Here is a 23143-nt window from a genome sequence, read left to right on the forward strand (position 1 = left end):
GCTATCAATGTTTACCACTCTTCAAAAATAATGTCTTCAAGCCATTTAAAGTATGTACCAAATTACTGCAAATTGCAGAATATCCATGTCCCTAAATATCAGGTAGGAATTAAAAGTTATATTAGAGAAAAGGTTTATAAAATATTAATATGGAAGTGTTGTAAAATAATATAGAGAGCACGTTTTCCATTTTGTAAAAGAGTGATTTTTTGTGCACATATACATAAGAAGGCTCAAAGGATGTACAGCAATGAGTTAAGTCGGGTTATCTCCAGAAGGTGCCATTCCATATGTTTCCATTTTCTTCCTTGTGCTTTTTTGTATTTCCTTTTTTTTTTTACAAGAAAAAATTATTACTTTTGTTATCAGGAAGAAAAGGAGTTTTTCCTTCTAATTTACCAAAGTAATGCACCTGCTGAGCCAAGAAACTATTAAATCACTCAAGAGTGGAATTATCTTTTAGTGCTTTTTGTCTGGGTACTCCGGGGGATTCGTGAAATCCGCCCAAAAGGAGCAGGGCTTTTGCCTTCTTCTAAAATGAAACGTCTAAAAATAATACCCCGCAGAGTTCAGACTTCACCGGTGAGAAAAGCCAACCCCAAATTTAAGAAGAAAAATCACCAGGCTGTGAAAATTTACAAGCATGGACCGTGCCAGGTGCAGGGATGGATGAGGGTGGCAGATAACTGAGCAGAGGCCCTACGATGGCCGGAGAGGTCATCAGACCCATCGGGCGGGACACACAGAGAGCCTTGCAAAAGGTCAGTAGCTCAGACGCACTTGAGAAAAGGGACAAGAATACGGGAGAAGGTGAAAGAGAAGTCGGAAAAGGGGAGAAGGAGGGGGTCTGGGGAAGAATGGGAAGACAGAATGAGCGACGGAATGTGGGAAAGGGGTGAGAGGGGAGTGGAGAGAGGAGAGAAGGGGACAAAGTGGGGGAGGCAGAGATTAACAGTCTGGGTTTGTGAAGTCCGCTGCACCTCACTCCAGATCTCGTCCTGCCGCTTGCGACCTGTGACCCTTTTAACACTTGGTCTCTCGACTTCTCGTTTCTCACTTATTTCTTTGCTTGTTTTTAAGCCACATAATGAACGCGCTTAAGAAGCCTGATGGTTTCATGCTGCTAACAACTATCTAGCTGCTCTCTCCCTAATCCCATTCCCGAAGGAAACCACTTTCACCTTCCTGGGCATTTACCTCTCGATTTCCAAAGGATAGGCCACATCGAAAGTTCTTTTTTTTTTCTTCTTCTTCTTTTTTTTAACTTTTTAAAAAAGATGTTATTTTTAAGTATTCTCCACACCCACAACCCTGAAATCAAGAGTCTCATACTCCGCTGCCTGAGTCAGCCAGGCGCCCCTGAAAGTTCTTAATTCCTCCCATTTGACACATGACCGACTTGACTTCCTACTCAGGAAGATGTCAATTTCCCTCCCCCCATATGGCCAGTCTCTGTTTCCCTGCCCCATCCCCCTGCCACTCCCAGATACAGAGACACTCACTCCCTCTGTACCACCCATGTCTCAACTTTTGGTTAAATTAGCGCTCTGTTTGATATCAAAATACCATTGTAAATAATGGGGGCACCTGGCTGGCTCAGTAGAACATGTGACTCTTGATCTCAGGTTCATGAGTGAATCTGAGCTCCACATTGGGCCTAGAGCTTACTTTAAAATATGTATATGTTATTCTTGGGACACCTGCGTGACTCAGGTCAGTTGAGCACCTGACTTTGGCTCAGGTCCTGGTCTCACAGTTCGTGGGTTCGAGCCCTGCATCAAACTTTGCATTGACGGTGCAGAGCCTGCTTCAGATTCTCTTTTTCCCTCTTTCTCTGCCCCTGCCTCTCTCTCTCTCTCTCTCTCTCTCTCTCTCACACACACACACACACACACACACACACACACTCATGTATATATATTATTCTTCTAAAAAACAATTTTATTTTTAAGTAATCTCTACACCAATGCGAACTCACACCCCCCACGACCAAGACTTTCATTCTACTCTGACCGAGCCAGGAAGCTACCACAAAAAGTATATATATATGTATGTATATATATATATATATATATATACATACATATATATGAAATTCATTGTATATGGGACAGTTATATTTTCATGGTTGTTCGACTTTTTATTTTTTCTCATTTTTATGTGCTTGGTTTTATGCACTAATGCCTAATTTTTCAGGTTTAAACACTGACACAAGTATATTCATCTTTCAATGGGTCACACATCAGGTGATCTAGAAGCTTCTTTTTCCCTTGGAGCCATCTCTGTGAAAGCCCTCTCTACTCCCTGGTCCAACCTAGAGAAATCGCTTTTCCAGGCCTGCTAATGAGATATCATCCTGGGACGGGCTCTCATCATCAACATGGAGATTGTCTTTGTTTCTGTTCATTGTTGAATCCTGTTTGCTCAACTGCATATCTTTTTAAAGCTTGGGTTACACTCTCATTTAGGGGGAGAATATCCTCAAATTGTATCCTGAAAGAGTCATACAAAGCAACTTTTTCAGAACTTGAATGTCCAAAAATGCCTTTTTTCTATTCTTCTACTTAACTGGTAGTTTTGCTGGGTGAAAGGAAGGAAGGAAGGAAGGAAGGAAGGAAGGAAGGAAGGAAGGAAGGAAGGAAGGAAAGAAGAAAAGAAAAGAAAGTTCTAAATGGAAAATCATTCTTTTTTAGAGATTTTGTGAAAATATTACAGCATAGGGAGTTCAGTCCATGGTACTGTAATCATATTGTATGGTGAAAAAAAAAGAAAAAATATATTATCCAATTAGCTATTAACTACTGGCTCTGAGGTTGAAAACTCTGACACCCTTCTGATTCTTCACCTCTTTCTTTATGCAAACTGCTTTGAGGGTTTTTGTCTATTTGTTTTCTGTATAATTTTTAGATGCTATTAGGTTCTTTTAGTAATCCAGATCTCTTTCAGGGCTCCTGGGTGGCTTAGGCTGTTAAGCATCTGACTTCAGCTCAGGTCATGATCTTACAGTCCATGAGTTTGAGCCCCATGTTGGGCTCTGTGCTAATGGCTCAGATTCTGTGTCTCCCTCTCTCTCTCTGCCCCTCCCCCACTCGTGCTCTCTGTCTTTCAAAAATGAATAAATGTTAAAAAAATTAAGAACCCAGATCACTTTCAATCTGGAATATTAACTCATCCTTTCTAGGAAATGTATTAAAATTTCCTTGAGTAAATTCCTCATCTCTATTTCTCACTTCCTTTTCTGAACTTTCTATCATTCATATTTGGGACTTGCTGGTCTAACTCCACTTATTTTCTTATCTCTTCTAATTCCCTCTTATTTTCTTTTTACTCTAGTTTCTGGAAAACTCCTTCAACTTTATTTTGCAATCTTATTCTCGGAGTTTTTATTTCGGATTTCTCATTTTAACTTCTAGCTTTTCAAAGCACGCTGTTCTTATTTCATGGATGTGTTGATTTACTTATTTCTCTGAGAATATTAACTTATGACTTTTGCTTCTTTTAAACTTTCTCTCCTCCTTGAATTGACTATTTTCTCCAAGTTTCACTTTTCTTCTTGTGCCTCTTTTAGTCTGAGCTTTTCTTAAAACCTGGTGATCTTTGGCTGTTCATTCACTTGAAGAATGAGGCACTAAAGGTAACTGGGCAAAGCTTATTGGGTGGTAGCCTTCAACAGGGTAATGGAAAAGGGCCTGGACTTTCCACGTGGGACCGCCAACTGTCACTGTCTCTAGGTTATTGTGGCAGACAGTCTTCCCAGAGATAAATTCCCCAATCTCCTGCCTGAGAGAAATAAGCCCAGCTGTCAGTGTTCTCACAGCTAAGTGGGGAGTAGACTGAGGTCTTACTGTTTAGGATGAAAACTTTCATGTAATTCCTCTTGTCTCAGACCAGCATCCTTGAATTCAATCAGGCCTGATATTCCAGGGTTAAGTCCTCGGGTTAAATACCCCCAGAGAGTATATCACTAACTGTCTTTGGCTAGGAAGGGGGGAAATGTAACAATCCAAATAATTCTAGAATGAAGAAAGAAAGAAAGAAAGAAAGAAAGAAAGAAAGAAAGAAAGAAAGAAAGAAAGAAAGAAAGAAAGAAAGGAAGGAAGGAAGGAGAAAAGAAAAGTAAGAAAACACTTTTAACCAATCTTACTGTTTTGCTACCAGTTTATCTATCTGTGGCTTATTTTCTTATTTTTTTTTAATCTTTATTTATTTTTGAGAGAGAGACAGCATGTGAGCAGGGGAGGAGCAGAGAGAGAGGGAGACACAGAATCCGAAGGAGGCTTCAGGTTCTGAGCTGTCAGCACAGAGCCCGACATGGTGCTCGAACTCACGAACCCTGAGATCATGACCTGAGCCAAAGTTGGACACTCAGCTGACTGAGCCACCCAGGCACCCCTTTTTAAAAAAAAAAAAAATTGTTTTTAATCTTTACTTATTTTTGAGAGAGAGACAGCGTGTGAACAGGGGAGGAGCAGAGAGAGAGTCTATCTGTGGCTTATACTTCCCAAGCTGTTCCAGCCAGGATTCAACTGCACAAATTAACCTGTGCCTTGGCTTCCTCCTTTATGGATACTTAGCATTCAGCTCTCTCTGATATGGCCCCCCAGATACACTCGCCATCTGCTATCCACCTTCTGAATTTTCGTTGGCATCCCTACGTCATCTCTGTTTATATGCTCTTGGTCCTTCGTGGGTCAGATCTGTTTTTACTCTAATTTTAGTGGCCAGAAGGCAAACAGTATTTCATCTACCATGTCTAAACAGTGTATGCCCTCGATGTATTTGTAAAATGAACATAATAGTACTGATATCATTCATTTTTTATTTATTTACTTTTAAAGCTTATTTACTTATTTTGAGAGAGAGAGTGTGAGTGAGGGTGGGACAGAGAGAAAGGGGGAGAGAGAACCTCAAGCAGGCTCCACACTCAGTGCACAGCCCAACACGGGGCTCTGCCTCACAAGCCATGAGACCATGACCTGAGCAGAAATCAAGAGTCAGATGCTTAACCAACTGAGCCACCCAGACACCCTATACCATTCATTTTTTTAATGAAACTAATGAAGTTTGGGGTGCCTGGCTGGCTCAGTTGGAAGAATGTGTGACTCCTGATCTCAAGGTTGAGTTTGAGCCCCAGATTCGGTATAGAGATCACTCAAGTAAACTTTAAAAAGTTAAAAAAGAAAAGAAAAGAAAAAGAAAAAGAAACTAACAAAGATTAAGGTGAATGAGATAATTCAGTGTTTGTCCAACTTCAGTGACTAAGGTACCACCTCATGGTTTTTCCTTATTTTTATTTTTTCCTAATATTTTCTTTAGATTTTTCTATAGCCTGACTTGTGATTTTTTTTAGCTAAATAATATCATTTTAAAAGGAAACTTTATATCACAATCATCAATAGAAAGTTAGTACACAACTACTGAATTTTTAAAAATGGCTATCTATATCTTAAAAACATCTCCCCTCTCATCATAGGTGTCACACGTTAGGAAATGACGTGCTTGTGAGAAATACTGAAAACAGTGCATAAATGGGAGGCATGAGAAGAATCAGAGTTTCCTCCCTGGCCAGTATACAATTCTGGACTCGTTTCCCTGCAGACCATACACAACACACAACCTGCACCTTACCATATTTACCTTTTCTCTGATCTAAAGTGGTTTGAGTGGTGCCCCCCACAGAAGATACGTCCACGTCCAGCATCTAGGAATGTGACGTTATTCGTAAAAAGGGTCTTTGCAGATGTAATTAAGGGTCTCGTGATGAGATCGTCCTGGAGTATGCAGGCAGGCCCTACATCCAATGACAAGAGTCCTTGTAAGAGACAGAAGAGGAAACACAGAGAAAAGGCCACGTAAAGACAGAAGCAGAGATGACGCTGTTTTCCAAAGCCAGGCAGTACCTGGAGCCCCCAGAGGCCAGAAGAAGCAGGAAGGGATTTTTTTCCTTAGAGCCTCTGGAAGGCGGGTAGCCTGCCGACACCTTCATTTTTGGACTCCTGGTCTCCCCAGCTATGACGGAATGTATGTCGGTTGTTTTAAGCCACTCAGTCTGTGGTAACTGGCATCCACAGGGAACAAATATAAGATGAGACCCCAAATCTGGCAGAAACCACGTTGGGTAGTAAAATCTTGTCCCTGAGCTGGATAAACAGACTTTGGCAGCTCCTCCCTGCAAACTCCTAAAGCGTGTTTCAGAGGCTCTTGGCTCTGCATCTGGCATCCAGGATTCAGCAGGGAGCATCGGTCCCATGACTCTGCAAATGGACACAGTGCATGGAGTCAAAGCACCAAACCGTGGTTTCCATTAGCATGAAGTCTGGAAACTGGGCAAAGGGAAATGTCTGCTACCTCTGTGCCTGGGGACCAGGGATCCTTAGCAGGCAGGAGACACAGAGATTGATATAATGTCGATTTCTCTAAAGTTCTTGGAGAAGGTATAATAAAGGTCCACAGATCTGGCTCTGGAATGAGCAGTCAAATGGCCAGTTATATTAGGAGGAATGTGCTTTTTCTCCAGAACAATAGAAAAATAAATCCCTTAGCAAGAGCCTCAGGAAAGCTTATTACTTTCATAAAATATTTTTTTTCTTTCCTTTCCCATGCTTGGTAAAGATTAAAAACGGAAGACAAATTGCACTTCACTGCTTGTTTTTATGTGTGCGAACCAAAAAATTCTGTAAAGATTCAATTAAAAAAATCAATAAAGCTTCTGAAAGAACTATGTAATCTGAAGTTCCCCAGTATAGAACCATAATGGGGGGGGGGGGAGGGGTACACAGAAAGCTTGCAGAATCACTAATTAAAGAAATCGGCTACAATGGAATCATATTTCCCTGAAATGGTTCTGAATCATCAAGTCTGGGGGCTGGAGAAGGGACACAAGAGATCATTTTGTCATCTTCCAACTCAAACGCTAAACCAGAAAAATCCTTGTCTGTTCTTTTCCATAAGCCTCCAGAAAAGAACAAAAAAAAAAAAAATTCACTCTCCCTTGACAGTGCAGCCAGTGAGTGAGTCACTGAATTAATAACCACCGAGCATTTATTTTGCACCCAGTTCGATATTAATTGGAAAGAATCTGTCTTTGGTCAGGTTCAACAAATTCAGGTTAGAATGCCATTTGTTGGCAATGCTATCACCCATCGACTACATATCAAGTATTAACGCGTCTACTTTTCACAACTGTTCTTTGAAGCAGTCATTCCTGTCATTCTCTTCTTATGGAGAAGAAAAGAGATCTCGTAGAAAGCTAAGATATCTCAACCTAGTGCATGAAATCTAACTTGTATGGTTCGATCTTTTATGCTTTTTCCACCTCATGACACGCTTACCTTCTGCTTCCAGATGATTCTCAGCAGGTGCCTTCTTTTTTTTACGTAGGCTCTACGTCCAATAGGGAGCTCGAACTCACAACCCCAAGATCGAGAGTCCCTTGGGGGGACTCCTCCAACTGAGCCAGCCAGGTGCTGCACAAGGTGTCTTGTTGAGACAACAGAGTATATGCATAGAGCAAGTATATGAGAACTGCCTTCATAGGCCCTTGTAGATAATACGGACTCCACCACCTACCGGCTCCGCCATGAGAAATCGTCTGACCGCTGAATCTGTTTCTTCATTTAAAAAGAATCAGAGTCATGCCCGTACTGAGCTGTAAATAGTGAATAAAATACCACATATGAAAAGTGCTAGGCAAACAGCCAAGCGCTCCATGAAAAGGTGAGCTACTGTTTTCATCTTCTCTGAGGGGCCTCTCCCCTCCACGTTGCTGTACCTCTTTCAAAGCAGTTAGTTCCTGGGGCACCTGGCTGGCTCAGTTGGCTGAGCGTCTGGCTCTTGGTTTCAGCTCAGGTCATGAACTCGCGGTGGTGGGATTGAGCCCTGCATCAGGCTCTGTGCTGAGTGCGGAGCCTGTTTAAGCTTCTCTCTCTCATCTCTGCCGCTATCTCTGCCCCTCCCCTGTTCGTGCGCCCTCTCTCTCTCTCTCTCAAAAATAAATAAATAAACTTAAAAAAAAAAAAGGCAGTTAGTTCCCTCCACATGACCTGGTTATTAACCGCTTGGGTGTCTGGGTCTCCGACTAAATTTTAAGCTCCTTGAGGACAGGTACCTACCTCATTTTCTTTTCCTCCTGCCCCACAGTGCCCAGATGAACATCATGTACAGCACAGACTTGCATAAAGATGTGACAAATTCATTAAAGAATAAATGGCTCTCATATACTGCTCTCGGGGCCGTAAGTGGCACACCCGTTTTGGAAACTACTTTAGCAGTATCTGTTGACGCGGAACACGCACAGAGCCAGTAATCTCGCAGTTCCGTTCCTAGGCATGTCCGTGGCAGAAATGCCTCCGTGTACCCAGGAAAACAAATACGCGCCGGCAGGACGCTTCATGATAGCCAAAAGCTCGACACGGATCGCATGCCCAGCCATAGTGGAGTGGACGAACTGCCGTGTTTATGTAATGGAATATCGTACAGCAGTGAGACCAAGTGAGCTGTGATTCCACGTAACGACATGGATGAGCCTCGCAAACATAACCCGAAACAAGAGAAACCAGAGATTCGGTAGCACATACTGTGCAATTCCTTTCACAGAAAGATAATTTAATGGATGGCATTAGAGGCCAGGACTGTGATTGTTCTTCGTGAGGGGTAATAACTAAGAGAGTTCTAGAGAGCTTTGGGGTGCTTTTCCGGTTCTGTTTCTTCATCTTGATGATGTTTACATGGGCCCCACCCAACTTCTCAAAATTCCTCAAGTTTTGCACTTTTCTATATACATGTTTTATATCAACAAAAAAGGCTTAAGAAATGAATACATAATGGGGCACCTGGGTGGCTCAGTCGGTTAAGCGTCCGACTCTTGGCTTCAGCTCGGGTCATGAACTCACAGTTTGTGAGTTCGAGCCCCGCGTCGGGCTCTATGCTGCCAGCGGGGAGCCTGCTTGGAATCCCCTCTCTCCTCCTCTCTCTCTGCCCCTTTCCCGCTTGCTCCCTGTCTCTCAAAATAAATAAACTTAAAAAAAATTAAAAAAAAAAAGAAATGAATACATAACGAACAAATGAAGGCATCAAAAACAATGGAACACAGGGGCACCTGGGTGACTCAGCGGGTTGAGCGTCAGACTCTTGATTTCGTCTCAGGTCATGATCTCACGGTTCATGAGATGGAGCCCCGCGTCGGGCCCTGCACTGATGGCGTAGAACTTGCTTGGGATTCTCTCTCACCCCCTCTCTCTCTCTGCCCCTTCCCTGCATGTTCTCTCTCTCTTTCTCAAAATACATAAACAAAGCAAACAAACAAAAGCAATGGAACACAGTAAAAGGAAGATTTAATAAAGACCAGGATTTGGAAGAGACCCAGAATGGTGTAGCTCCATAGGACCTCCATAATCCAGCTGTTTCAGACTTTTTCTCACCTCGTTTCTTCAATCTCCCATATGCCGTGTCCTGCCACACATAACGATTCAGCGTGACGTACACAGATGATTTTATTGCATTCTCTGCAAATTCACTGCAGATTCTTCAGTTACCTTGCATTTCCTGACCCCTTAGGGTATGATGTTGAATTCATTCAGGATATGCCGGCCAAAGGATTAGGTCCCAATGTTAGTTTGAACCTATTTACTTCCTTTTAAACTATGTGGATTTACTTTTCCTCCTAGGAGTAACTCAAGGTCCCAATGTTAGTTTGAACCTATTCACTTCCTTTTAAACTATGTGGATTTACTTTTCCTCTTAGGAGTAACTCAAGTAACTCAAGTAACCCTAACCACCTCAATCACTTAAGCTAAAGGAATTATATTATTTTTAGCTAAAGACCATTGTTACAACAAAAATGTTAAACACACAACAAATGGGGCGCCTGGGGGGCTCAGTCGGTTAAGTGTCCGACTTCGGCTCGGGTCATGACTTCACCGTTCGTGAATTTGAGCCCCACATCGGGCTCTGCACTGAACACTTGCTCAGAGCCTGGAGCCTGCTTCGCATTCTGTGTCTCCTTCTCTCTCTGCCCCTCCCCTGCTCGCACTCTGTCTCCCTCTGTCTCTCAAAAATAAATCAATGCAATTAAAAAAAATTAAACACACAGCAAAGCTATGTCCCCACTTGTCATGGATTGCTGGTGTCTTGCCCACGCGACCCTGTTCCAGCTGTTACCGTACAGGACTCAGTACGTCTGCCATCTGTCCCTCAAAATACAGCGTAAGAGGAAATGCAGAGGCCAGGGCTCCAGTGGCAGGATGATATATGTATTTATATCCCTTGACACCAACATCTTCAACTAATGTCTTTACATCATTTATGTCATTTCTGCAAACTCAGATGGCCGTCATAAGAAGGGACCCCTGGCAGTTATTCCTTGGTTGGCTGAAATGTATGCTATCATATTCTTTCATTTGCTTGCAAGGAAGGAAGAGCTCGTCAATTAGACAGCCAAGAAAGACTTGTATGAGAAGCTATCCTCTGCAAAGCTGACTGATTGCTTGCTTGGAGTTGTAGGGTTGCAGTGGACATCAAATGCTCAAAGAAGTCCAGGGTAATACTTCATACGAGGGTGGTTTCTTTGTTTTGCATTTTACTAGCCACACCCACTTTACCTTCTTGAACTGAAAACCATGGCCGTTCCTCTAGTTGCAAAGATGGAACTCTTAGGACTTGGAGGAAAATGGCGATGTTCTCCAGGGGGCCTTTGGCAGCTCTTGCGTGCTCTTGTGAGTGTTCTAAGTATTAGAGACACATGCTTTTTTCCCTAACTCTCCAATCCTTTCCCCTTGTTCTCTGATCAGATTCCTAGCGATTACTCAAGGTTTTCCTTAGTAAAAGAGGTTTCTGAGACCTCCTCAGAAAGTTCTAGGGGCTCTAGATTTGTGCCACGATAGTCCTTTGCACATGACTGGATTAAACCTTGAGTTTTTAATCCTGCCCATGTCTTTCTGCCCCTACAAGAGTCTCCGTGTCTCACAGATGAAGGAGGGTTATCACAATATACCTGTTACCTACCATATGCACTAAGCATTCCAAAAATGTCTGCTGAATTATCCTCCTTACTGCAGAGAAGTTCTCCTCAAAAGAAATAAAAAGTCTCAGCAAAGTCCAAATATATGCTCTGTTTCAATTTTTCTATTACTCTGTCACAGAAAGAAAACAGACTAGTTTGATGTATCGATTCTCACAAAGCCACAAGGCTTTTTCACCCCAAACCCTGTGTTCTTATGGCTGCCTAGGAATTGATTTCTGGTGATAGATTCAGTTTGTTTGTTTATTTGTTTCACGGTATGACATGTTGATGGACCTATATCACGCCACACTAACCTTTTTCTCCTTTCATGGAAATGGACTTTAAATTGCCCCTTTCCCTCACTTTGTCCATGTTGCCCAGTCTTCATGGATCATTTACAATCGCTGCTAGTGGTTGTAATGTCCCACCCGGTCCTTGGGTAAATACAATATTGCTGATTGAGATGCATCCCACTTATTTAATATGTAACCTAGGTTTCCCCAGGCCGTGCCAGCATTGCGGTTAAAACACGATTGTCCTAACGCTAATAAAGTCGTGTACTTCTATTTCACAAATTATGGTAAGACTCCATCTAATTCAAATTGCCCCCCACACCAGATTCCTGGGGGTCACTGAGGTTGCCTCAGATCTTTGCAAACAAGTCCTCCAGCCCTACCGTGTGGACCCACCACGTTCTTCCTCCTTTGTTCCCCTTGCTCTGATATCTCCTGTTGATTCTGGCCCTGGAACCATCATGGAGCTGCCTGATGTCTTCTGTGGTTCTGTTAATACCTGCTAAATACCCATTAACACCCACTCCTCCATTTGAGATAAAAGCTAGTTCGACTAGCTCCCAGGTGGCTGGGTCTGTGCTGTGCTCGGGAGTAACTCGGGACCGGGAAAATTCCCAGTCCCCATGCAACTCTCCACCACAGCAGCCTACAAACAGCACTACCTTAGGGACTCCACATCTTATGGTGCTTTGCTGGAACAGTTCTTTCAGGTTTTATCCTCAGTCCCCTCTTCTTAGGATCAGGCAAGAGCGTGGTAGGTAGGTCATGAACAAGCTCAGTGGCAGACATGGGCACTTTTCAAAATGACCTTGCACTCCTGTATAAACCACTGTATTCCAGACAAAATCCTTTGTCCAAACCCTGTCTTTGCTCAGAGTATCTTCCCCAAGAGGCTCCTAGTCCATGCTGACTTTACAATGCTCGTGGGCATGTTCCAGAGATCTTTAGACATGGCAGTTACATCTCATCACAGCATGGCTGTGGTTTGGGATCAAGATGAGCCCCTCTTTACATAATAGAGACCTCGCAGCTACACCTCTGTGTCGTGTTCTTCCGATTGCCCCATGCCGTAGGTTCCCCTGTCCACAGATCACACACCACGTTTAAAATTGTTCTGTTTCTGGGACTTCTGTTACCTGGTCAGCTCAACTCGATTCAGTAAGAATTTACTGAGCACTTTCAATAAGCCAGATATTTGCCAGTCCTAGGAATGCAGCGATAAATAAAACAGGAACCCTGTACCCCAGGGCTAGTTTCTAGCCTCCTGGAAAGACGATTATTTATCATGAGGACTGATAACTTTTACAATAGTAGTTAACTACAGATGCCATGAGAGCACAAAAGGAAAAATGTACAAAGGTTTTGTTGGCTTGGAGGTCAGAGGAGGCTCCCTGAAGGGGATACCGCCCAATCCGAGGGCTGAAGGACAAGTAGGCACCCCCTGAATCAGGAAGGTGGAAAGAACATAATGAACCAAGATGCTGAGGCATGAGCCTACAGAGTTCTTGGGGAAACTCCAAGTAATTGGGTATTACTGAATCACAGGTGAAGGATTAGGGAAGGGTGGTGGTAGGAGGTTGTATCTATTTGTGGCTGCTAAGGCTTACGACCGTATCTTTATATTTAGTGCAATCCCCGGCTCCAAATCATGAGGATTTGCATCTTCTCTATGAGGTTTGCCAAAAGAAAATGTAACAATCCTAACCACCTGTCACTTCGATAAAAGAAGAGGCAGTCTTTCAATTAGGAAAATACTTGTCACAAGGGAAAAGCAAACAGCAAAGATAAGAATAGTTTCTGCTGTAGGTTCTTTTATCACTGGTGACCTACCTTCCACAGTTTTCCACTTACTGTTTCTGAAGGTCTTTAATGGTTGAGCACCTATGCCCCAGATTATTTCCAAGAAAGAGAACTCAGATGCTGGTACTCTATTGGTGAGGCGACATGCCAAGCTCCCATCTTTGACCCAGATGACTTGAATAGCTATTAGGTTTGGTCAGATTTTTCATATGTTTAAAATTAGAAGGCTTGGGACCCCTGGGTGGCTCAGTCGGTTAAGGGTCTGACTTTGGCTCAGGTCACCGTCTCACGGTTTGTGGGTTTGAGCCCCATGTCAGGCTCTGTGCTGACAGCTCGGAGCCTGGAGCCTGCTTCGAATTCTGTGTCTCCCTCTCTCTCTCTCTCTCTCTCTCTCTCTCAAAAATAAATACATAAACTTTTTTTTTTAATTTTTTTTTCAACGTTTTAAATTTATTTTTGGGACAGAGAGAGACAGAGCATGAACGGGGGAGGGGCAGAGAGAGAGGGAGACACAGAATCGGAAGCAGGCTCCAGGCTCTGAGCCATCAGCCCAGAGCCCGACGCGGGGCTCGAACTCACGGATCGCGAGATCGTGACCTGAGCTGAAGTCGGACGCTTAACCGACTGAGCCACCCAGGCGCCCCAATACATAAACATTTAAAATCAGAAGGCTGTTACCCAGGGTAAATGGGTCCCTATGAATTTGTTAGTCCAAATATGTAGTACAATACGAACGAGAGGGGTGCAATATTAAATTAATTAGGATTGGCTAACCACTGTAACAACAAACAAGCCAGCAGATTAATACAATAACCACTTTCCCTTGCTCACCTTGTAGTCCAATATGGTAGACAGCGAGCCGTGATCCACACAGTCATTTATGTATCCAGGCTTCACGCACCTTGTGGCATGACCATCTTCAACAATTGGTCTTCAGAACTGCCACAAAAGAGAAGGAGTGTGTAAAGGATCCCATGAGCAGGAAGGGTATACAGCCAGACATAGCATACAACACTTCTGCATACATTCTGACTTGTGGAACTTGGGCACAGAGTCTTAATGTAATTGCAAGGGAAACTTGGAAATATGGTCTTCCTGCATGCCCAAGAAGAAAATGAAACCGTTCAGGCCAAACACATAGCGCTGCTTCAAACACATTAAGGGAGAAGAGATAACGAGGGCTGACCACGGACTTTTGCAAAGTTGATGGCTGACACAGAGAAGCAAAGAGAAAACATGGAGTTATTGCCCCATTATACCTTTGTATTGAACGCTGGACCATTTGCAGGTGATAATCCAGGATGGACACATCATCCTAGGCATGCAGAATGGCAGACGAAAAACTTCTATACTTTTGTGCTGGGATATTTATGTTTGTGAGTTCAACGTTTTTTTTTTAACGTTTATTTATTTTTGAGACAGGGAGAGACAGCATGAATGGGGGAGGGTCAGAGAGAGAGGGAGACCCAGAATCTGAAACAGGCTCCAGGTTCTGAGCTGTCAGCACAGAGCCAGACGCGGGGCTCAAACTCATGGACCGCGAGCGAGATCATGACCTGAGCTGAAGTTGGATGCCTAACCGACTTAGCCACCCAGGTGCCCCAGAGTGAGTTCAACATTTGAAAGAGGTCTGGAAAGCTGCTGGAGCAAACCAGAGAACGGAGTATGGAACTTTCTAAGCTCTAAGAGTTTGTGAGTTTTACTAGCAAATACTATAGTCTGAGAAATGGCCTTTAATATTTTCCATTCTGTGTCTATTGCTTTTAAGACTGTTGGCAATTTTTCCCCATATAACAAGATGTCACATTCATAAGAACACTTGGCAACACCCATCTCCAAGGGCTGTTCCTCACTGTCCATGGTTGCAATAGAATCAAATTAAATTCGGGAGAAAAATGTACCTTTTTATCATCCAGGAGCAAATATCTACCTAATGATAGAGCCCATGTAACATTTACACATAGATCTAAAACATTAGCATCTTGGGGAAAATGACAGAAAACTAAGAAGGTCATTTTGGCTCATTAGATCAGCTTCTTGCAAAAAGCTTCACAGACCTTGGAGCTAATTCCACATTTTTTATGTTTACCATTTCACTGACTCACTATTTTGTGAAGATTAGCTTTTCTTCAATACTCCTAAAGAAGTCACAAAACCTCTTCTTATAAGCATGAGATATTATATGAAATACAAAGCAACAGAATAGTTTGTGGAGAGGCATTGTATCTCAAGAAATACATTTACGATGCTGGTGTGATACAGTTATTGTGTAGGAATTTTATATCTCAACATTCTTTCCCTTTCTGCCTTCCTTCCTCTACCTCTTGATAATTGTCATCATGAATATTATTATTTTGACAGACAGGATAATGCATGTCAGTTTCTCACCATGCTGGCATAGGGATCAAGTGAGACAACATACACGTAATCATCTTTGAAGTACGAAAATGTTGCAGTGACTCGATCACTTGGCCCTATGCAGGCAGAGTGGGCCTCTCTCCACAGCCCCGTGTGCATTGGCCCATGACAGCCTTGTCCCCTTGGACCGTGAGTATCTATCATGGAGTCAGAATTCTGGGACAGAAACGTGTTTGTGATTGGCTGGGGAAAGGGGTGCTGTGACAACACAATTGGCATGCATGTGAAATGCGGTAGGCACCAAGTAGGGCCCCAGAATCAATCCATACCCCATCTGAACATAGAGTTGTCAATGTCCTCTATCCTTAGGCAGGAAGACATTAACTACCTCTCAGCCTACTTTCCTACTTAGGTCCATTCGCTGACAAGGAGAATTTCGCTTTTGCCCCCAACTCCAGAAATGTTGGAGAAAATTCATCTGATCTGGTCAATCTCTCCCTCCACAGGAGGTTGGGAGATTAGAAAGAGCATGATATGTTTTAGACCAGAAAGATCTATTTTCTAACTTTTTCTTCCATCCTCTTTGTTGTTTTTTCTGTCTGAGAATGGGTTGTGAGACAAGATTAACAAGTCTCCACACACCTGGATGGATAAGGGTACAGATCCAATCCATGGGCAGGTCCTTACTTTTCGATTTGGAGGAAGGTGGGAGGCAGAGGAAGAGAGAGGTTTATTTGAAAGAATTGATTCACATGTTATACAGGCTGAGATTATAGAGGCTGCAGTCAGCAAGGGGAAATACAGGATGCCAGTTGTACAGTTTCAGTCTGAGTCCGAAGGCACGAGGATCAGGAAACCCAATGGTATAAGTTCCAATCCGAGTCTGAATCTGAAGGCAAGAAATGACCAATATCCCAGCTCAAAGACTGTCTGGCAGAAAGAATTCTTTCTTACTCCTTCTGATCAATTCAGGCTTTTGGTTGTTCTCAGTCTACACACTTCAACGTTGTTCTCATCCAGAAATACCCTGAGACACAACCCAGAATAGTTGGCACACAAAGACACAACGTCTCATCCTTTGCTAGGGAATTATTTGTCCTACGTGATTAAAGCTAGTGGTGAGACCACCGTTTGACTCCTCATCTCTTCTCAATGGGTTGGAACCCAGAGCAGAGGCGTGGTGAGGAGTTGGCTGCAGCAAGCAGAGTGGACCCTGTGCTGGAGAGCCTCGGTGATCACATGTGAGCAGAGTCGGGAAAGGCAGGCACTGGTGAAACCAACCACCACGTAGTCCTTCAACTCCACAAATGCATATCCCATCCCTAGATAAGCAGGCAAATAAGATAAGAAGTATATGCCTAGAACATTTGTTATAGGATAAATGGTGCTAAGAGATGTGCCTACAGGACAGGAGAACTCAACCCTTGGCGCCTTCAGGGTGTATCTAGATGATCCCCCCCCAACATACTGGTTTCTTAGTTTCGTGAAAGTCTCTCCTCCAATGATCCCATCCCATCTTCATTACTCAAGCCTAGGAGCTCATCCTCAACCTCGTCATCACCCATAATGAACAACTCCGATTAGTTCATGCCCCCACCCTCCGACCGCCACCTTGTAAGTTCCACTCACTCATCCAATCCCTCCCCCTCCCCCTCCACAGTGTCCACTCCACTGACCCTCCCATTGACTTTCAGCCCTTAACATTCTGTCCTCCTCCAGGGGCACCCATCTGACTCTTGATTTTGGCTCAGGTCATGGTCCCAGGGTTGTGGGATCGAGCCCCAAGTCTGGCTCCCTGCCGAGTGCAAAGCCTGCTTAAGATTTTCTCTCTCTCAGGCTCCGGGGTGGCTCAGTCGGTTAAGCATCCGACTTTGGCTCAGGTCATGATCTCATGGCTTGTGAGTTCAAGCCCCCATATGGGGCTCTCTGCTGTCAGCACAGAGCCTGCTTCAGATCCTCTGTCTCCCTCACCCTCTGCCCCTCCCCCAGTAGCGCTCTCTCTCTCTCTCTCTCTCTCAAAAATAAATATGCACTTTAAAAAAGAAAAAAGATTCTCTCTCCCTTTGCCTCTTTCCCTACCCCCCCTCTCAAATAAAATTAAAAAAAAATACATTAAAAAAAAATTCTGTCCTCCCAACCAGTTTCAATGCTACAGTCAGTTAGCATAGACCTGTGGTTCCTTCACCTCTCTCAACCACCCCTCACTTCACTTGCTAGAAAAACCACAAAAATCAACCAATCCATTCATGCTTGCCCTTGTGCAACTGAACATGCCTGGGGAGAAAACACCCAACCACTGTTAAATTGTTAAATCGACTGATGTCGATTTAAATCTATGACCAGGAAAAATCAGTCAATCAATCAATCAATCAATCAGTCTAACACCAGGAACTCAAAAGGGGCCTTAACACTGCTCAGCAATCATCTCAACCTTCCCTGCTCTACTCACTCCTCCACACTCCTAGATCACTATTGTAAAACTCCTCTCTCACCAAATCTTTGTCATTGCCTCTCCTAAGCTCATTTTCAGTGGATAAGCTTGTTTTCTGTGTTGAAAATGGAAGTAATCAGATGAGAAACCCCACACCCTCGTACACATCTGCATTTCCCTCTAGGCGGTGACTATGGATGGGCTTCCCACAATCCTATCCAAGGCAAAGTCTTCCTCTTGTGCTCTGGACCGCATCCCTCTCGACAACATCTCTCCCACCTTTATTTAATGGAACTTCTCTCTTCTCTAGACCATTTATCTCCAACAGCTAGTGCTCTATGTCCTTGCTTCCTTTTACAGCAAACCTCCTTTAAAGTGTTCACTATATTTGCTGCCTCCATTTTCTCTCCTTAAATCCATTCCAATCAAGATTTCAACTCCTGGTACCCTCAACGAAAGTGTTCTTTTCATGGCTGCACAAAGATACTCGCGTTGTTAATCCACTGGTCAGTTCTCGGCCTTTTTACCGGACCCGTCAGCATCGGCTGACACCATTGGTTACCTCCTCCGGCTTGACTTTGACACCTCTTTCTTCATTTGGCTTCCAGGACGCCACACACCCTTTTGTGTTTCTATCTAAAGGGGTGATCATTTTTGCTCAGTTGTCTCTGCTCCTTGCTCCCTACATGTTCTTCCTGAAGTGTCCCTGCGCTTGGCCCTTGATTTCCTTCTCTCTTCTGTCTCCACTCACTCCCATGTGATCCCGATCCCGTCTTGTGGCTTCAAATACCAACTATACACCAACAGCTCACAAGTTCTTATGTCCAGCCCAAGCCCGTCTTCTGAACGCTAGACTCATATTTTCAACTTCACAACTCCACCGATTTGTACAAGACTTCCCAAACTAACATGTCTAAAACTTAATTCCTCATCTTTCCAACCCCCTCCCCACAAAAAAATGTGCTTTCGTACATAGCCCTCTTTATCTCGTACATAGCTTTTCGTACATAGCTTTTCGTACATAGCCCATGGGAACCCCGTCACTGTGATTTCTCAGACCAAAACCACTAAAGCTCCCCGTGACTCCTTTCTTTTACTCTCCGATGTCAGGAAATCCTACCGGCTCTACCTCCAAAATACACGCACCGCCATCTCCTCACACCTGAATGGCTTTAATAATCTCCTAACTCATCTTCCTTCTGCTGCATTTGTTTTCCGATGGTCTATTCTGGACACAGGAAGCAGAGGGGCCCTTTTTAAACATTAAGTCAGATTAAATCTCTGCTCTGCTCAAAGTCCTCCTATGGATCCCAGTTTTAGAATTCTTACAAAGTCCTTACTCTAGCTTCCTGCAAGACCTTTCCTGGTCTGGGCTCTGTCACTCCCTTGACCTTGTTTGCTCTCTCTATTCCAGCTACTATAGCATCCTTCCCCTTCTCTAGATATTCCAGACCTACTCCCGCCTCAGGACCTCTGTACTATCTATTGCCCCTATCTGGATTATTTCCGCCCACATAGGTCCCTGGCTCACTTCCTCACCCCCACATGTCTCCACTACAATGCCACCTTCTTGGCGAGGCCTACCATGGCCGCCTATCTGAAACGGCACTCGCCCCCCTCAAGTGCCATATTCCCTCACCATGTTCCACACTTTCTTTTTCTGTAGCACTACCACCTAACGTTTTGTGAAATTTACTTATTATGTTTATATTTTGTTTCCCTCTGCCTGGAATGCAACCTCTCAAAGAAAAATACCTATGGCACCTTTTGTTCACTGATGAATTCTAAGCATTTGAAATGGAGCCTGGCACATATGAGGCACTCAGTCAACATTTGTTGAATGCAGGAATGAACTCACAGACGCATGAATAAAAATAAATAGGAATTTGTGGGTAACGGGAACAGCAATGAGGCAGGAAGGAGCCTATGGCGAAACGTGCCCAGGGAGAAACCCCTAGGAACAGAGAAGGCTAAAGACTTCTAAGGGTGAATAAAATTAAATTTTCTATCATTGCCTCACTGCACTATAGCCTTCTTTTGGTGGTTACAAAAATGGCCATGAGTTCTTTAACATATCTCCCATTGAGAGGTAGGGGTCTATGTTCCCCATCCTTGAGTAAGTGCAGGCTTATGGGTGCTCCGAGCAGAGGCTGGATCACACAAGATCGATCTTACATTTTCTGACGTTTCTTGTCTCAAATGGTTGCTCTAGAGATCCCCCCTCTTGGAATCCAGCCTTGTTGTGAGAAGCATTAGCCACGTGAAGAGGCCGTGGGTAAGCGCCCCAGTGGACAGTCCTAGCTGGGCACAGCCTTTGAGTCACACGCAGATGATTCAGGGAACCCCCCGACCCTACTCCACTCCACTGAAATTGTCACCCCCAGTTGAGGCCTCTCGTATTGGGGAGTAGAGAAACCCTCTCCACAGGGCACTGCCCGCATTCCTGATTTTTTAAAAGAACAATGACCATAATAAAATTACTGCTGTTTCATATCATTAAGTTCCAGGCGGTTTGTGACATGGCAGTAGTAACGGGGACAACCCCTCCTCCAGAGTCACACGCGGGACCAGTGTGACTGGAACACATGTTTGTGGAGAAGAGTCAGTGAGGGCAGAGAGTAAAGAACCAACCCAGAAGGTGAGACTAATTTAGAGACAAGAGTCTTCCAGAAGCCAAACCTCAGGGGCAGCCGTGACCAGACAGAGTACAAGTCTCTAGAAACTAGCAGAAATTTTGAGGAATCTGGACCGCATGGATGGCGAGGTAGGGGCTTGACGTCAGTGATGGCAGGTGACCACACCCTGTGTTCTGAGAGGAAAACAGAGGGTTTTGCATGTTTGGGCTGATTCTACGTTAGGTATTCAGGATCCAAGTGTGGGGTGTCGGAGATTGCCCCAGTAATGCACTGCATCTACCAGGTGACCTTTTATGTCTCTCCCTGGAAATCTGGGCCTCTTTCCCCCACCCTTCTCTCTCCTTTGTCTAATCCTGGGGACCAAAGAGCAGAAGTAGTCAAGTGAGTGGCTTGGAAGCCAGCTTTCTGGGTCAGATTGTCCATCTGTAAAGCAGGGAGGCACCCAATTTTCAAACAACCAATGATCCCTCATTGCCTTAGAACGCCATCAAGGTCTGCCCACTTTCATGGCCCCAACATGACTGCTTTTTCTTCTTACCACTCTGATGCCTTTGCCTTTCTTCTTCTATCTGCACCAACTTTCCCCCCAAGTATTTGCTTCCTTTGCCGGCAATGCCCCCCTTCCCTCACTCTGTAATGTGGCCATCTGTGAAGGAATGTCCTCCGCAAGGCATGCTGAAATCTTAGTGCGAACCACTGACAGAAACCTTAACTCTCAGACTTTTTTCCCGCTTTATTTTGAAGTAAAAGGGGGCGGGGGGAGGATGAAAGCACACCCACATCAGGAAAACATTTTTTACTTATTTATTTTGAGAGAGCAGAGGAGGGGCAGAGAGAGAAGAGAGAAGGGAGAGAGAGAATCCCAAAGATGTGGGACTTAATCCCATGAACCATGAGATCCTGACCTGAGCCGAAATCGGGAGTCAGATGCTTAACTGACACCAAGGCACCCCTAGAGACTGTTGTCAAGAAGTGATTCCCAGGGGTCCCTGACGGGCTCCACCGATAGAGCATGTGACTCTTGATCTCGGGGTCATGTGTTCAAGCTCCATAATGGGCGTGGAGCCTGCTTTTAAAAAAATTAATAAAAATAAATGATTCCCAGGTTCTTCTCTAAGAGCAGTTTATGGTGAACAACTTCCTGCCTCCGGAGGCCTACATTGGCCGACTCCTCTCTCACTCCTTCCTCCCAGCATACAGCGACTAATAAGGAAAAGGTCGATTTCACAATTGTTGGGGCACATGTTTGTCCTTCCCACCCTAACCTCCTTGACACCTGCCAAGATGACACACACATGAACGGAGCACACACATGTGCGCGCACACACATCAGAGTGTGACATCATCATCTCTGACATACTATGTATTGGTTGTTGTTGTTTGTTGTCTGCTTCCCCCCCCCTCCTGTCACCGAATTGTAAGCCCCCTGGGACTTAGTTTTTTGCTCACTGTCATATGTCTAGTGCGTATATTATTCAACACATAATAGTGTTGAATGCAGAAATGAATGAATGAACGTAATGAATGATGGATGGATGACTGAATGGTGAAAACAACTCACTAAAGTTATAAGAGTGGAAGGGTTGCTACTTATTAATTATGCAATCTTAAGCAGGACTTAAATCCTCTAACGAATGAATGATGGGTGGGTGGATAGATGGATGGGTGGATGGATGGATAGATGGATAGATGGATGGATGGATGGTGGGTAGGTAGATGGATGGATGGTTGGATGGATGGATAATGGGTGGGTGGACAGATGGATGGATGGAGGGAGGATGAATGGGTGGATGAATAGATGGATGATGGGTGGATGGATGATGGAAGAACCCACTTAAGTCACTTCATCAGTAGTTCTGCTACTTCCTAGCTTCACAGTCTTAACTCAGAACTTAAACCTGTGTGGGCCTCAGTATTCTCATCTGTGAAAAGGGCAGAGCAGCATTTTAAAAGAAACACAAAAGTTACAGAAGAACTAAGTCTACCCATACCTCCATGTGCAGCTCTAACACCATCATCACCATGTAGACTTTACCTGTTCCTCCAACAGCATCTGACTCCTCTAGACTCCTCTACACCTTCTATGTGTCCTTCTTATGCATGATCACTGAGGGCCAAGAATGTGCTGTGGAGAAGAACAGAACTTAAAGACTGACTGAGAAGAGATCCCTGGAAGACTAAAGGGGGCCTTGGGAGAAAGCTAGAAATGCACTAGGTGGCATTAGAAGGACTTTTTGACAAAATGAAGAAAATTCACAGGAAGAAAGGAAAATAGAGAAGGCAATAAGGGGAGAAAAAGCAGTAAATGCAGCCTCAACCTTCTTGAAATCGGAAAATTATCTGCATGAAAGTGGTAGAATTTTTTAGAGCAAGGAAGGCATAGGCTGAGGGAAACTAGAAACCCCATGGACACTAGATCCCCATAAAAAGGATGGGAAGGCTATAGGGTCATTCATTACAGGCAAGGGCACAGGAGGGGATGCTTATGTGTCAGTGATTTTCCTGTGTCCCAGTAGAAACAGCAGCATTTATTTACAAAATGAACAAATTATGCAGGGCACCAGAGGCGGGTCTCAGGACTCAGCACAGTATGGAAGCAGAGGGACCCTGTGTGTGGTCACTGGGA

At 44.1% G+C, this 23143-nt stretch overlaps 1 long non-coding RNA gene across 3 annotated transcripts in view; it reads right to left on the minus strand.

Annotated features, from left to right (window-relative positions):
- Positions 1-23143, minus strand: part of LOC102964948 — an 81490-nt gene that overhangs the window by 25283 nt on the left and 33064 nt on the right. For 2 of the 3 annotated variants that reach the window (XR_006212983.1, XR_006212982.1), the window contains exon 4: positions 13924-14031. This is a non-coding gene — a long non-coding RNA (uncharacterized LOC102964948). Of the gene's footprint in view, positions 1-5463; positions 5792-13923; positions 14032-23143 lie in introns of those variants that run through there. The other variant, XR_006212984.1, reaches the window with a different exon arrangement.

Source organism: Panthera tigris, chromosome F2, assembly GCF_018350195.1.
Source record: "Panthera tigris isolate Pti1 chromosome F2, P.tigris_Pti1_mat1.1, whole genome shotgun sequence".
NCBI classification, from domain to species: Eukaryota; Metazoa; Chordata; class Mammalia; order Carnivora; family Felidae; genus Panthera; species Panthera tigris.